At 44.8% G+C, this 15,620-nt stretch overlaps 1 protein-coding gene across 2 annotated transcripts in view; it reads right to left on the bottom strand.

Moving 5' to 3' along the window:
* sema4c (sema domain, immunoglobulin domain (Ig), transmembrane domain (TM) and short cytoplasmic domain, (semaphorin) 4C) overlaps positions 1–11,480 on the bottom strand; it is a 111,217-nt gene extending 99,737 nt beyond the window's left edge. For both annotated transcript variants that reach the window (XM_080498785.1, XM_080498786.1), the window contains exon 1: positions 11,188–11,480. The gene's annotated coding sequence lies outside the window, so the exon portion shown is untranslated. The remainder of the gene's footprint in view (positions 1–11,187) is intronic.
* Positions 11,481–15,620: the final 4,140 nt, after the last annotated feature.

The following is a 15,620-nucleotide window of genomic DNA, read 5'->3' as shown; positions in this document are numbered from 1 at the left end:
ACACAACACAACACTGAGACCCGAGCTGAGATATCGATGATGCTGCCATGAAAGCTTCCAAACTGTAATTTAGCCTCAAAGCCGTCCAGCCAGGGTGAGTTTGTAAAGTTTCCTAGACATTTCATTGTATTTTGCACCAGAAGGTTTCATCAAAAGTAACTTTATATTGACATTGTGAGTCATTTTCGGTTGTAATCGTCTGAGTCACATCAAGGAAAACATAAAGTTTAGAGGTTTTCATGGCAGCACTTTACTGGTGTGTCCCACTCAAGATGAAACTGGGCTTTAAGCAGCTCCTGAAGCACAATGAGTTTGACACCCCTGACTTAGTGTCTTATAGCAACACAGCTTTTCCTTCTCTTGTAAATTCTTGCTTTTACAATTCAGTGAGACTTAAAGCAGAAGTTCTCCTTTGTCGTTCTTCTCTTGCATATCCATAATTGTGTTTCAACTTTATATTTGGGATATTTCTGTGGCACTATTTTCAGCATTTTCATCCATTTTGTGTGTATGGAGAGCTTTTCGTTTCCTGGTTTGAAATCACCATTGGTGGGAGTGAGTGTCTGTTTGTCTGTGTTTAACCTGTCCACAATGTACCCTGCCTTCTCCCGCAGCTGTAAAGAAGATATACGGATGAATGTTGAGGGAATAAAACCAAATCCTAAATTCAAGATGTTAAAATGAGCCTTATGTGGATTACAATATCTCAGTCTTCTTGATTAAAATCTGTGTAAAGCAGTAATAAATCAGTGTCCTGAGGTCGTCACATCACAGAAAATTGTGTTATTAACCCCCCGAGCTACATTTCAATGATGAAAAAAATCTGCAAGTATAAAATATTAGTTCTCGAATTCACTAAAGACTCAGCTCTTCTCTCCTGCCCCCAGACAGCGAGGACGTGTCCCGCTAATGACGCCGAAACCAAATGTGTTTTTAAGTGTAGTTATTATGCAGAGTGTTTCAGCCATCCATCAATCCAACTTCTAACTGCTGAACCGAGTTCGTGTCGCGGGCAGCTGAAGACTCGCCGACGCCGAGACGAAGGCGCAAATGACCTGTCGCACTGTTTTGAAGTCGGGTAGTGGAAGGAACCTTAAGAAAGCACAACTATATATATACAGGAAGAACATGTAAGCACTTTTCATAACCACTGCACCACCATGCAGTGTACATGCAATGTTTTGAAAACAATGTCGGTTTCCATGATAAAGGCAGAAACGTCTGAAAACGATGTCGTTTTCATGCTGAGCCACAAGTAGGCAACTCTGGAGGCCGCCATTGTTGTTACTGTCCACCGACTCGCAAATGAGCAGAACTATTTAGTGCGGCCATGGTGAGCATGTGCAGTAGCAGCATTTCAGAAAAGGTGTTTCCCTCCCGTCTACATGGATATGGAGTCAGAGCGTTTTAAAAAAGTTGTGTTTTCAGTGGTTCTGAGCACCGTTTTTGCGTAAACGGGGCCCTGAATCAGCTCCAGATGCCATCAAGTCTAAATAGAAAGCGTGACTCAAAGCACTGTGCTGTCCACATCAGTGTCATGTAAATATGTTGCTTCATGTCAGTCTGATCTCGATGTACGATGAGGGACTGGTCTTTCTGTCTGCGGGATCTCGTCAGTCAGGCAATATACAACGGAGATGAGTAGGTGGGAAGGCGGCATCGTCAGCAAAAACAAACAGCGGAATTAAGAAATGCAGACATGATACAATACAGACTGTATTTACTTTTCAGTCAAGGTGAAAAAAGAGGTTTTGTTTAACAAATCTTTCATACGGGGGCAATGACGGGCTCCCTCTCTGCTGTGAGCAGCAGTACAGATGAAGGGCAGGAGCACTGATTCATGAGCTCAGATCATGCTGGAGACGTCTTTCCGGGATCTGATTAGTCAGTCAGGGGGCAAGACATCTCGCTACTCTTCATTGCACATTTCGTTATTTTTCCTCTAAATCACGCTGGCTCCTTACCGAGACATTTCCAATTAAGGGAAAGAAATACACCTCAGCCGTGGGGGTATTCCAACAGTATAGCACGCGTTGCCCATCGCAAATGCCTTGTCATACTTCACAAAGTAAAAGCCACGCTGCTCAATCGCTGATTATTTCAACAATTACATTCTGCTTTCCCAGGAAGACTTGACAGGCTGACTTGCCATTAGGAATACACACTTGGAATTTCTTGTTAGAGGTGCTACTTTGGGTAAACATCTATATTTTCATCTAACAGCGGCTAATGACTAACTTTGATTTTCCTACAGGCTAAGATAAACACAGCGGGAAATGAGCAGGGCTGCTCTCAGCCTTCTGACAGCTACCGAAGCTAAGCTTCTCCCACACAGCAGCTCAGCGGAGATCTCAGAGTGCAGCCATGTAGGGGCCCTCCCGCTGCTGATAAGCCCGTACGGGCCCCTCTGTAGTGCCTACCCTGGAGAGAGGCCATTAGCCCGGCTGCAGCTCCTTCCTGGATAAGCTGCAGCTTACCAGCCGGCGAGCCGCAGGGCAACTTTTTTATTGTCCTTTCAAAACTTTATGCGCGAGTGCGGGGCGATTGCTCGGGAGGGGCTGTGTGTGCTGGAGCCTGCAGTACAGTGTGTGTGTGTGTGTGTGTGTGTGTGTGTGTGTGTGTGTGTGTGTGTGTGTGTGTGTGTGTGTGTGTGTGTGTATGCGCCCTTGTTGCTCTCCCGGCACTTCCTGCCCACTAACGGCCGGTCCCACGGTAGGGAGGGTGAGCTCTATCGGACCAGAACAATGCCAAAAAAAGGCTGTCATAAAAACAAACCTCCATGCTCTGGTTAGCACAGGGAAGTGGAGGGAAGGGGGCCTACTTTTCCTTCACACACCCCCCCCCCCCCCCCCCCCCCCCAACTGTGCAGCATCTGCATCATTATTCAGGTCCACACATACGAGCACACAATCATAGTTTTCCAGTGGATAAGTCAGTAGATTTCAACTGTTATCTCATGTTGCTCGCCTGAACACATTTACATACTCTATCCAGGAAATATTGAATAAAAACAGCAGGGGAGAAAAAAAAAGAGCTGAATATGCATGGGCACTCTCTATGCAAAGTAAACACGCGGCAATGTTTCGACTAACAGTAAACAATGGGAACCTCCATATTCACACGGGGTCCAAACGCCACGGACGTGTCACCAAAACCGCAATAACAAAAAAAAAAAAAGGTGAGAGAACAATTCCTGCAGTCCCCTGTGCACAGAGCTCAGCTCGGACAACTGAGCCAGAAAACATCTGCTGAGTCGGAACAAACAAAACAACAAGCAGTCGACGGACAGACGCGGCGGGGGCTTCAGAAAAACATACTAAATACCTTACACAGTGACCCCGAAACACAGTTGGCGCACCGTCAAGGGTTTTTACATGTTTTTTTTTTCTTTCCCCTGGACAAGTTCACTACTATTTCTCCCAAATCCAGTTTTATCATTTCAGTCACAGCCGGGACAAAGTCAAGGAGCAGCAGCAAATAGGGGAGATGTGTCCAGAGAACAGCACTGATTCCTTCCCCTGATCCTATCTTTGACAGACGTACGTAAATTGAAAATGTGAAAAGAAACAATCATCCCTCCACTCGTCTTTCTTGCTCACTGCTTTATCAAACTCTGGGGGTCGCAGGCAACACACACGCACGCACACACGCACACACACACACACACACACACACACACACACGCACACGTGTTCGAAAGTATACAATCGATCAGAAAACACTTGCTTGGTGTCTTCATCTTCATGATGAAAACGTTGGGATCAAAGAACCACCTCTGCCGTAACCTGCATACGGTAACCGTGCCAACCAAAAACACAAGCTCCTGAGGTCGTCATGGCTTGAACAACACAGTATTCTGTTAATGACATGTTTTGTTTTTTTTAATTGTGGGAGCCCAGGGACAACATGAAAACTCACAGCAAGGGCTGCAAGTGAAACCACAGTGAAAAGTTGACGCGGTAACGTTTCGAAAACAAAGTCCTTTCACATGGAAACCGTGTTTTTCCCCCCATTTCCAGAGTCGCAGCCGGAGCGTTTTCTACAAGTTCCACCTCGTGAGCCATTTTCTAGAAGCTTTGTGTAAAGAGAGATGCAAAACACAACTCATTTTTGTCGGTTTTCACTTAAAACCGTGGTGTAAACAGGGCCTCAAAGCATGTGCGTGTGCGTGTGCGTGTGCGTGTGCGTGTGTGTTCTGGCCATGTGATGGGCGCGCAATCCACTGTGCAGTCGCTCATCATTTTGCTGAACTTTAGCTTTCGTGAAGAACTGACTTGATTTAAAATGTCAACTGCCTGAACACTAACAAGCTGCAGCTCATCAGTTTACAATGTTTCATTAAACGGCCCAGCTGCATGTTTAATGCACAATAAAAGAGGGTGTGTTCAATGAAATTCTCAGTTTTCCTGCTAAGCTGCTTAAACCTCCCTCATGTTAATATTTATTGACACGCTCACTTTTCCGACATTGTTTTTACTTAGATCCTGATCTACCACAAGTAAACATAAAATCCATTTAACCTTGCCACTCGGTCCTGTTTTACATAAAAACTTGGACAGAACCTGGGTTATTGACGGATGGACAGATGCATGCACGGATAGCAGAGCGGAGTGGAGAGACAGAGCGAGGGAGGGAGGAGAGCGAGGCAGCAGATGGCCAATAGTGGTCAGTCGGTAACAAACAAGCAGGTCAGGTCTTTCTACTGCTCATAAATAAAGTAGAGGACCCCAGCCGCCCCGGTCAGCTCCAGCTCACATCTTCCTCACAGCTCGACTCGTATAGGGAGATGGAGTTTGTTGTGCCTGAAGAAAAAGCTCCAATCTTTGTGTCATGGCGGCTTGGTGCGGATTACTCTCCATCTGTTCGTTCATTTGTTGCAGACAACAGTAATTAGATTTGGGCCGACGCCTCTCGCCTCCGCGTTCTGACATTCTAAAAATTGCATTGATCAGCTCGACAGGAGGGAAATTGCAGGTCAGAGTGAGAAGCTTTGATAAACGCAACTTCCACATTTCAAGATTGAAAAAGATTGGGCGCATACTGGCTCCACTATATTGGCCTCCAGGATCGTCAGTATGCTCCATATTGGATTTTCCACCGGTCTGCCTTTCCTGGAAACACTTTTCATCCCTCAGGGCTTATTTATTAATTTATTGATTGAAACAACGGCGGGGCGGGTGGTGGTGGGGGTGCGGGGGGGGGGGCTGCATCAGTCATACTGGGAAAAGTGTTTATTATGGCTTTGTAGCCTGTTTTGAGAGAAGTGCCTTATTTTGTAATATTGTGAATTTTTAGCGTTAATGTCAATAAATCCTAATCTAATTTAGTCAAATTGATTCTGAGAGAAAGACAGAAACATCCATAACGAGGGCTCCAAAGGCGTCCGGGCAACTGGCACCACAATCACATCCAGCAAAAAGGATTCTAATGCTCTCTTCAATACGAGCATGGTTTTTTTTTTGTGTTCACAATAGACTGAATATGCACTTGTCTGTTCAATTAAAGTTGAGCTGTATAAGTGGTAAGTGCTTACACTTTGGCAATGCAAAAAAAAAAAAAAAAATGACCTCATTACACTGCCCGAAGTGAGCCGAAACGAGTGAGCGAGCGAAGAGGAGAGGAAGGGGGGGAAAAAATATGCGTGTGTGTGTGTGTGTGTGTGTGTGTGTGTGTGTGTGTGTGTGTGTGTGTGTGTGTGTGTGTGTGTGTGTGTGTGTGTGTGTGTGTGTGTGTGTGTGTGTGTGTGTGTGTGTGTGTGTGTGTGTGTGTGTGTGAGTGGATGAGAGGGGAAAAGAGAAGAGACGGAAAGCTGAAAGGGAAGGCTGAGTTGCCGAGGAGCAAAAAGCTTCTGGTCTCGGAACAACTGCAATCACAGCTGCTGCCAAAACCCTCTGGATCCATCCTCGCTGTTTGACAGAAACTTCTCAGCAGGCCTGAGAGCTGGCGAGCCGGGGCTGGAGGTTGTGCGGTGGCGCGTGTACGCTCCCGCTTTGTGCTGTACGTCACATAAATAGTGCCATCCGGAGCATTTCATCAATAAATTACCAAGGCATCAACTTTTAAGAAGAGAGAAACTTAGCTGAACCAACACTCGTCTTCCAGTGAGTGGTGACGGCTTGTTTCTGATTTCTGAAGAGGCGCAACACGCCGGCGAACGCGTTTCACAAATTTCACATCAAGTGCGCCACCATGAAGAACCGCAGAGCAGGAACGATCTGCGAGTGGAAAGCTGCGACCTACTTTCACACTGCATACTAATTCTGTTTGGAATAATTTTCTTTGAAAAAAAAAAAAAAAAAGAAAAAGAAATCACATTCTCGGTCCTCTGACTGTTTGTGTAAGTGCAAAAATAAGCAAAGTGCATTAAGACAACTTTGCAGATGCGTATTTTAATCTATGGAAATGAGGAAGACATTTCCAGGTGTCACTTCTATTCGGGCTGATAAGTAACCATCACGAGTTACTTCAGCTAATAAGACATCAATTCAGGATTTGTACCTCGTTCAAGCTGTCACTCACTATCCTCCCATCATGGAGGCACTTCAGGATTGAATAGCGGCTCTCAGTCTGTCCTCCAATAATGTGTGTTTTCCTCACGCTGCAGGACAGTGACCTCCTCGGAGAAATGCACTTTTCCTCCTGGATTGATTTACAGTGCAGAGAAAGTTGCTTTAGAGCACACAAGACGTAGATGGTGCTGTTCTACTGGCGGGGATAAAACTTATTGTCAAAACAGCAGATGGTGGAAAGAGAAGAAGGTCAATAAACTAACCCAGAAAAAGAAAAAAGAAAAAAAGGAAGCCTGAATCCTCAACGGAGGGGTGAAAAGAAATCATGAGCGAATCACAGGAAAGGGAAAATGAAGTAAAACGAGACTGTGCGCATTAGTTTGAACAAACTTTGATTGCACTGATTGACATCAGCTCCCCTCTCACGGTTTGCATGCTAATAGCATGCTAATGTTTAACGCTTAATGCTTGTGTGCTGGTGTTTGGGAGTGTGACGTCACATTGATACGCGTTTCCCTCTGTACTGCTGACTGATGACGAACAAGTCGTGATGCAGGTTTACATAAAGCAAAGGGACAAAGGCGTCACGCGGGGGTGTCAAACTCATTTCAGTTCAGAAGAAACATACATCTCAATTTAAACGTTGGTGACCGGTAAAGCAGAAGCATAATAACTGGGGGGGAAAAAACTCTCAATCACGGCTGTCAAACTCATTTTAAAGTTTTTCTTTGTTACAGTGCTGAGGATACGGAATGAACATGTCGATATTCAAGAAAACAAACAATAAGTGCAGAAAATGAATCCAATCTCAACATAAAGCCAATTTTAAGAAAACCTTCTGGTGCAAAATACAGTGAAATGACCAAAAAACTTTTCTTATAGCTGTTGCATTATGGTTGTTTTTACAAACTCACCCTGACAGCGCGGCTTTGAGGCTGAAATGTTAGTTTGCTTGCATTGAACGCAGGGTCTCAGCGTTCTGTTGCGTCAACTGCTCGTAGGAAATTTGTTTAAAAAAATGTATTCTTTGAAATTTATGCAATTTGCCTGGTGGTTTGGCCAAATTGGAGCCTCTTGTGGGCCGCCGGCCTGATGTTTGACACCCCTGGCATCATGTTTGCATCACATCCTGTCGCCACCACCTTCTTGTAAACAAGCCTCTTTCTATCGTTCTGCTCTAAACATTAGTCTGCCCAGTGTTACACATGCACATGCACACGCACACGCGCACACACACACACACACACACACACACACACACACACACACACACACACACACACACACACACACACACACACACACACACACACACACACACACACACCATCTGCCTCACCTCCACAGACCTTACATCTGGCCTCCAATGAACCATATCTCTGTTCATCACACACACACACACACACACACACACACACACACACACACACACACACACACACACACAGGATATAAAGAAACAGAACCACTGCGATTCTGTTAGTGCAGCGTCAGAAACACACAGGGCGAAGCTCAAAATGTGAACTTCTCTCAGCGCAGCAGGAAACACCGACCAGTTTGAAACAAGCAAAAAATAAAACTAGATCAGCGTCTGAAAGAGATTTGAAACAAAAAACAAAAAACAATGGCATAAAGAATTAAGTCGGAGGTGGGATGAAAAGGATTTTTGAAAAAGTGCCTCCTGTGGGAAGCTGGCGGATCAACAGTTGCACAGCAAAGGAGATAAAAAAAAAAAACTTCTCCCACCTTCTGAAATACATTATCGTTAGCAGATTCAGAGCCAAACACACACACACACACACACACACACACACACACACACACACACACACACACACACACACAGCCACAGCGAGCACCGACACGGTGCGACGGCGCGCGTATATGTGTGTGCTCCTGTACGTGAAGCTGCCGAGTTACATAATCGTCAATGATCCCGTTATCACGGGACTTTGCTGTGCATTCAGCTGCTCGCCATGTGGGCCGCGGTGTCTGTCGCACTGACGTGATGCATGTGACACTGAGACGACAATTAAAGCCACACAAACAGGCGCGCTGCGAGCAGACGGCAGACATCTGGTGCAGCGACGAGCTAAAGGCCGTGACGCAATGTTGACCCTCAGGTGTCACAACATGCAGTCTCCAACATGCACGTACACACACACACACACACACACACACACACACACTCACACACACACACAGCCAGATGCATGCACTTCACATAGATGGGGAATTAGAGCCAAGCACGGAGGTTGGCAGGTGACTCAACTGTAATGTATGACTACTCTTATAAACTCTTAAAATACTCAAAATATGCACCTTTTTGCTTCCAAAGGAAAGATTCAGTTTGCCATCGAAAGCCATCTTTTGTCATCTTGTGCTTGAGAAAGACGCAAAGAGTTGCTCATTTTTCTGACAGTGTGCATGACGAAGTATTAACCCATCAGTAAGATTCGTCTGTTGGAAGAATCACAATCAATTGCAGCCTGGCAGAGGAGCAGCTTGGACAGCACTTTAGAAACACATGTACGACACAACGCCCAGAGGGGACATGACGGCTGCACATAAATACACAAACAAGCGCAGTAAATAAGAGATGAAAGTTTTTCCCGAAAACCCACATCTGTTGAGCTCGTCACTTAAAAACTCCACAAAAAGGATCTAAGAAGAAGAAGAACAGAAAGATGAAGCTGTGACACTGCAACATGCCTACCCAACAAACCAAGCATGCTTCTTCACACGTGTGCATGACTGTGTGCCATTTAATTGTTTTCGTGTGTGTGCGTGTGCGTGTGTGTGTGTGTGTGTGAAGAGGAAGATGGGAAGGAGGTTGGCTGTCAGGATGTTGAGCCCATTGTCCATTGACAATAAAGAGATGGAGTCGGCAGGAGTCCTGTGCCTCACTCAATGGAGGCATTAACATCTGGGGCCAGAGGGCTGCAGCAGCGTGTGTGTGTGTGTGTGTGTGTGTGTGTGTGTGTGTGTGTGTGTGTGTGTGTGTGTGTGTGTGTGTGTGTGTGTGTGTGTGTGTGTAGCTCCGACTCTGGATAAAACTGGGTTTTCAAGATTTTATTTGTCCCCAGACTGGGACTAATGCAGATCTCAGGCGGAATCCTTCAAACAGCCAAATTGGTTTTCAAAGATATCTCCTTATAACCTGCATAATCTACTCGGTGTACTTATATACGGAGGATTACGCGTATTTTTAAAAGTCTGATCTCGATTTCACAAATTAAAAGGTGACTAAAGTGAATTTTGCCGGGATTATCCTCTCGCACCATCTTTCCCCCTCGCGACCGCAAATGTCGTCGTGCTGACATCCAGGAGTGTGTTACTTTCATACGTCTTTTTAAATCACACGGTGGCACTCAGAAGCACACACAAAAAGTGCAACAGCCTACAAACTACCCACCCACCGACCTTGTGAGAAAGAAAATCCCAGCACAAATTTTATGAGGCAATTACACAAATATCACGGCAGAAAGTACATCCTTGCGCAATGATGCTCCTGTAAATCCTGTCCCATATGGCAACATGTCTGCTCCCACAACACGTCACTGTTTTCGTGTAGGAGAGTCATATAGAATATAGAATTATATAAATATATACATATACATATACATATATATATATATATATATCCCCTCCTATGCTGGACTGTCTGTTAGTTAACTGGCAGTGGCACCATCCAGCTTGTAAAGAAAAAAAAGGAAAAAGAAGGAAAAGAAACTCCTCCTCCACCTCCTAAAACAACCACCTTTCCACACAAAACCCCCTTGGTGTCCAGAGTGGACGCCTGCCCCCACATCCACCCCCCTCCTCCTCCTCCTCCTCCCCCTCCTCCCCCTCCTCCTCAGTAATTACAATAATCAGTCAAGTGAAGCTAATACTTACTTCATTAAAGGCAAAAAAAAGAAAGAAACTGGAGGGGGAATAAGGAGGGAAAGCACCACACAGAACAATATCTCTCCACTCCAGCGTGTGTGAAGTGAGTGGATTATTGTCACCATAAGAGCTTCATTTCTGAGTGCCAGCTGAGGAAAAGGAATGGAAACAGGCGGCAATTTAAGGATCAGTTTGCTTTAGAAAAACTTGCAATATGCTTTCAGTTGGAGCTGTGAAATACGTGCATCTGCATTTAAAAAAAAAGTCTGCAGCTGTGGTGGAAACCACAGGAGCCACAAAGTAAGTTTCTACTGTTTTGTTGAAGAGAAGCTGCCTGGAAGTTTATTTATCACGCAGTAAACTATCAGAAGTTGGTTGTTCTGGCTGATTGCAGCAGGAGCAGGGGAAACGTAGACGATATGTAGACGATGGTCAAGCTCCAGGGACTGAGGAGCAGCACATTACAGTAGATGCACATTAGAAACGAGGAGTTGATCCTCATCCAAGTGCTCCAGCCCGCAGTGCGCTGTGGTTCCTCTGCTCGGAGAGCAAGGAGAAGGGGAAATAATAATAAATAAATAAAAAAAGATAAAGTTGCACCACATTGAGTCGAGCTCTGGCAACCAACAACACCTGAAATAATGCGTGTGTCTCTAATGCGTCCGTGGATCAGACGAAGGAGGGCTTCATGGCAACAGTTGGAGATCCGGACGCTCCCGATCCGGAGCCTCCGCTTTGTGCGTTTTCACTTTGGACCCTGCAAAAACAGCGTTCTGATAAATAAACTTACCTTATTGTGAGGCGGATGGTGATCAGCGGCGGCGACGCGTCGTGCGCTCTCCTCCCCGTCTCGAGCCACTATCCTCCCCCAGCCTCGCTCCTCTTTCTCCGTTATCTCGCCTTTCTTTCCTCTTGGATCGGAGTTAGAAATTATTCCACATCCTCATCGCAGTCGGAATGGATTCCTCCCCTCTGGGTTTTTTTTTTTTTTCTTTTCCTGCGTCCAGAAATATTTTTTAAAATAATAATGTAGGGACTAGAAGGCAAATGGAGCCAAATGATCCTGTCATTCAGTTTGTACGAACTGGCTCTCCGCGCAACTCTCCCTCCCCGGGCTTTGTAACACGAAACCGGAGGAGGAGGAAGAGGAGGAGGAGGAGGAGGAGGAGGAGGAGGAGGAGGAGAGGGGGGGTGAACGGCGAAGAAAGAAAAAGGAATCGCGAATTTAGATCCACTCTATCTGGGACGAGCAGCGATCCGCCTCTCGTGGTCTAGAGAAGTTTGTGCGCGGGGCGTTGCGACGCGGCGAGACGCGGAGCGGAGCGGAGCGGCCGTGGCGCTGCGTCTCTGTGCCAACCTCCAGTGGAAATGATGTGTGTGCGCGCGCGTGTGTGTGTGTGTGTGTGTGTGTGTGCGCGCGCGTGCGCCCCCCCCCCCCCCCCCCCCCCCCCCCCCCCAGCCTATACTCCTGCAGCACGCATCACAGCAGGGACCAGGGAGGATTTAAACAATAAAAACAGGCCCCCGCCCATTAGCCTCTGGAACAAGGGCCCCGGCAGAGAAGAGGCCCCCAGCAGCATGACACCGCTTCATTAGGAGCTCATTGTGTGGAGCAGTGGAGCTCGAGCCTGGAAACGTGCTGCTCAACCTGGGAACTGACCTCAGACCCCCACAGGCTGCCCCCTGGTTTTTCTTTCTCTTCTGTTTTCAGACCCACATAATCAAATTGTTTGGGTGGTCTGCTGCAGAAAGAGCTGTATTTAGCCCAGCTTTAGTGCCAATGAACAATTCTGTCCCCCAGGCCGTCTGAGTAGACAGAAAGTAGATGTTCCTCACACATTGGCTCAATAATAATAATGATAATAATAATTACAAACAAATACCAGCTTTCTCGCCTCACAAGCCCTCATAGTTTCCTGTCCACACAAACAAGTGTCCAAGCTACTGCTACTCAAAATGATGTAGTACATATGCCAGTCCTACAGGTGGCGCTGTAATGCTGCACTACAAATACGCCCCAAAAAATGACACTGAGCATGGTAAAAATTTAGAAATCGCCAAATCCAACAGATCATCTTATTAAAGCAAGTAGCATCAGCGGCTTGTCCAGCCCGACCTGGAGCACGTCGTCCGCCATTGTTGTTGTCGGTCACGAGGTGGGTCGATGCCACTGTTCTCAGCAAATGTGCATCTTGTCCACCGACACGTCAAAGCCGAGGCGGCGTTTTTCAAAGAAATCTCTTTCGAGCTCGGCGTGGAGGATCAGTCAGTTATGATGCAGTTCCATGAAACAGCATTGCTGCTTGTTAATTTCATCCTTTCTGTGTTTATACAAGACACCGCTAAGCTTCTATATATTAATACTTTTTTTAATTTCAGACGGTATTATTCGATATTTAACTTTCTTTTCTATTTATTCCATGTGGAGGAACGCTGTAAACAAATTTCCTTCTGGAATTAATGTTTTTTCTCTCGTCTGTTCCGATGATCAACCTTGCTATAATTTGCTCTGTGCTCAAGTAAGTGACCTTCAAAATGGATGTGTTGTCTTGAGATCAAGCCTTTGTAATTATTCGTTTCGTTGCCTGATAAAGATAAATTATAATCTTTATTTTTAAAAACTGGACAGTTTAAAGCTCCTATCTTCAGTCCACATGTTGAAGGCTCATGTTCGCCGATTGCTATGAGAACATGACTTGCCACTCGTCTCCCGCTGCTGTTCGTCACACTAAGCCACCAGGGTCACAGAGGATCAATACTGAGTTTGTTTACTGGTTGAAAGGAACGACATCTCATTGTTTAACTCAGTGTTGTCAAACTCATTTTACTTCAGGGCCTCAGTTGGCTCTCAAGTGGTAAATTTCAGCCTGCAAATAACAACAAATTACATACAATTACATGATGAGAAAGTCCTCATTTATTTGAATGTGTTTTCACAAAACCTGAACAAGGAGGGTGGGTTTTTTTTTTAAAGAAATTTCAGTTCCATAATTAACAACGTCTCCTTCTGCACTATTCAGTGAAACGTCCGAAAACACATTTTCCCCCCTTGAGGATTGTATTTTCTCTTTGAATTTTCTCTAATAAAAAAGACAACAAAAGACTTGACTTCATGCTTAATCCTGTCTGTCTGCAGTGTTTCTCTCCAGACTCTCTCCAGAGCACCAGATCTCAGCGTGCATGTTTGCTCACGTGGCTGCTGCTTCACCAGCACCGAGGAGGGCGAAGCGCTGAAAAGTGCAAAAGACAAAGGTTTTGCTGGATTTTGAGGATCAGTTTACACGACAACAGTGCTCTGTGCACATGCTCAGTACAAGGACAACAACACACAATCCGGAGTGTCAGGACTCCCGGGCCGTATTCTCCCGGGACTTGGTGGTTTGATAGTTGAGGCCCCGCCCACAAGACACCGCTTTTTCATGCAACCGCATCGTTTTTGTCGGTTCCTGCAGACGGCGCGGCGTCTTATGAGCCTGAACAACGGCTTGTTAACAAAACTGCTTTGCCAGTGGAAAGAGAGAAATTTGAATAACGCCGGCTCGGCTGATAACGATGATGTCATCACCCCACATCTCGACATCATAACCCCGGCGCCTTCTTCGCAACGATGCTATTTGCTCATTTGTTCATGTTTATAGCATAGTTTTCTCTGCGTATGTGTGTGGTTTAATTATAAAAACAACCAACAGCACCTTTCAGCATTTCCACCTTTTCTGATAAAAAAAAAAAAAATTTGAAACATTGTAAATGGGGCTTAAATGATCTAGTTCGAGGTTCCACTGTTTATGAGATCATCAGGTGGACGGGACTGAATCCTCTGTTTGTACGCTATATGTTTGACAAGACTGTGTTCCCTTTTCACATAAAAATAGCAGAGATTTATTTTAAAATCTCAGTTTAGTTCCTAATTTTGTAACACTAAAGACACTCAAAATGGACTCTTCATGGACGTGAAAGACTTCCTCAGAGGAGAAACTTAATGTCCAAAATTGAAATTATTCACACTTTTCATTCAGTGTAAATTTAGAAAAGTTTAAGTGAAAAAAGCAAAGAGCTTTTCCTCGGTAAGAATATAAGAAAAAAATACATTAAAAAACATCTATTCTGTTCTGAAAGATGTCTGGAGGGGCCATTTAGCTGTTAAATATCACCTCTTTATCAGATGAGAGCACAAAGAAGAGTGTAGGATTACATTTTCACATGATGGTGTTTTGCAAGCTCCGGCGTGTTTCGGACCGGAGAAGAAGCTCCTCCTTTTTCTAGTCACCTTTTGCAGCCATGCTGCAAAAGGTGGGAGTTTGAAAAGAAAAGAAGCTGAGAGATAACGACTCTTTGCTTTTCAGACTCGTCATGTTCAAAGTTGAGCATCTCTTGATATTTAGACACTGAGAAATGCACGGAGGATTGATAAGGTTAAATAACGCTGAAGGATCGAAGCCTTTGGGAAATACAGATGCAGCATTTACAAGAAAAGCAGCTGATCCCGCTGATGTTCCTCTTTTCTTTTGTGTCTTTATGTGTTTTATTATGATTACTTTTCGTTCTCAGGTATCTTGCGAGGATTTTGTAGCTGCGTTCACTGTGCTCTCTCTATTATTACGATTAAATGTTACGTTCGCAGAAATGATTACTATAAAACTGATGAAATGAGGTTATTTCAGTTCAGTGCTTCTCCGGGACGGAACACAAACTTTGTCAGCATAGAAAACATAAAAACATAAAAACAAAAACAAAACTGCATTTACACTCAGAAAGCATGTTTTCAAGATCGTCTGTGCATTCTCCTTCAATGCTATAAATTTCATTTCCTTAAAACTTACTGTATATATCTTTATCCTTTGTTGTCAGAGGAGCCAAACATCTCTATAAAGGAAGTGGTCGGGGTACTGTGAGATACTGGACTGTGTTGTATAGTGTTAAGACCTCTCATATATGTTCAAAGTGAGAATGAAACATTAGAAATCTCCAATAAACATCACGAGTTCAGATTTACATCCGTGGCTAACACACTTTTCTTTGTTCGTAGAGACGCACAGATTCCCATTGGGAAAAGCTGTTGGGCTCCTTCAAAACATCTAAATAATATCAAGGCGGCACAGTGAAGATACAACTTGTTTATTATTTGTGGGTTTGGGAGTTGTCATGTTCTTCCTTTGCTTCTCCAAACTGGAGCATTTTAGTTGTATTAGTTATTAGTTCCTGATTTGATCGCATGCACGTTTC

Source organism: Blennius ocellaris (assembly GCF_963422515.1).
Source record: "Blennius ocellaris genome assembly, chromosome: 7".
NCBI classification, from domain to species: domain Eukaryota; kingdom Metazoa; phylum Chordata; class Actinopteri; order Blenniiformes; family Blenniidae; genus Blennius; species Blennius ocellaris.
The sequence above is the reverse complement of the archived record's forward strand: the minus strand, read 5'-3'. Positions and strand labels throughout refer to the sequence as shown.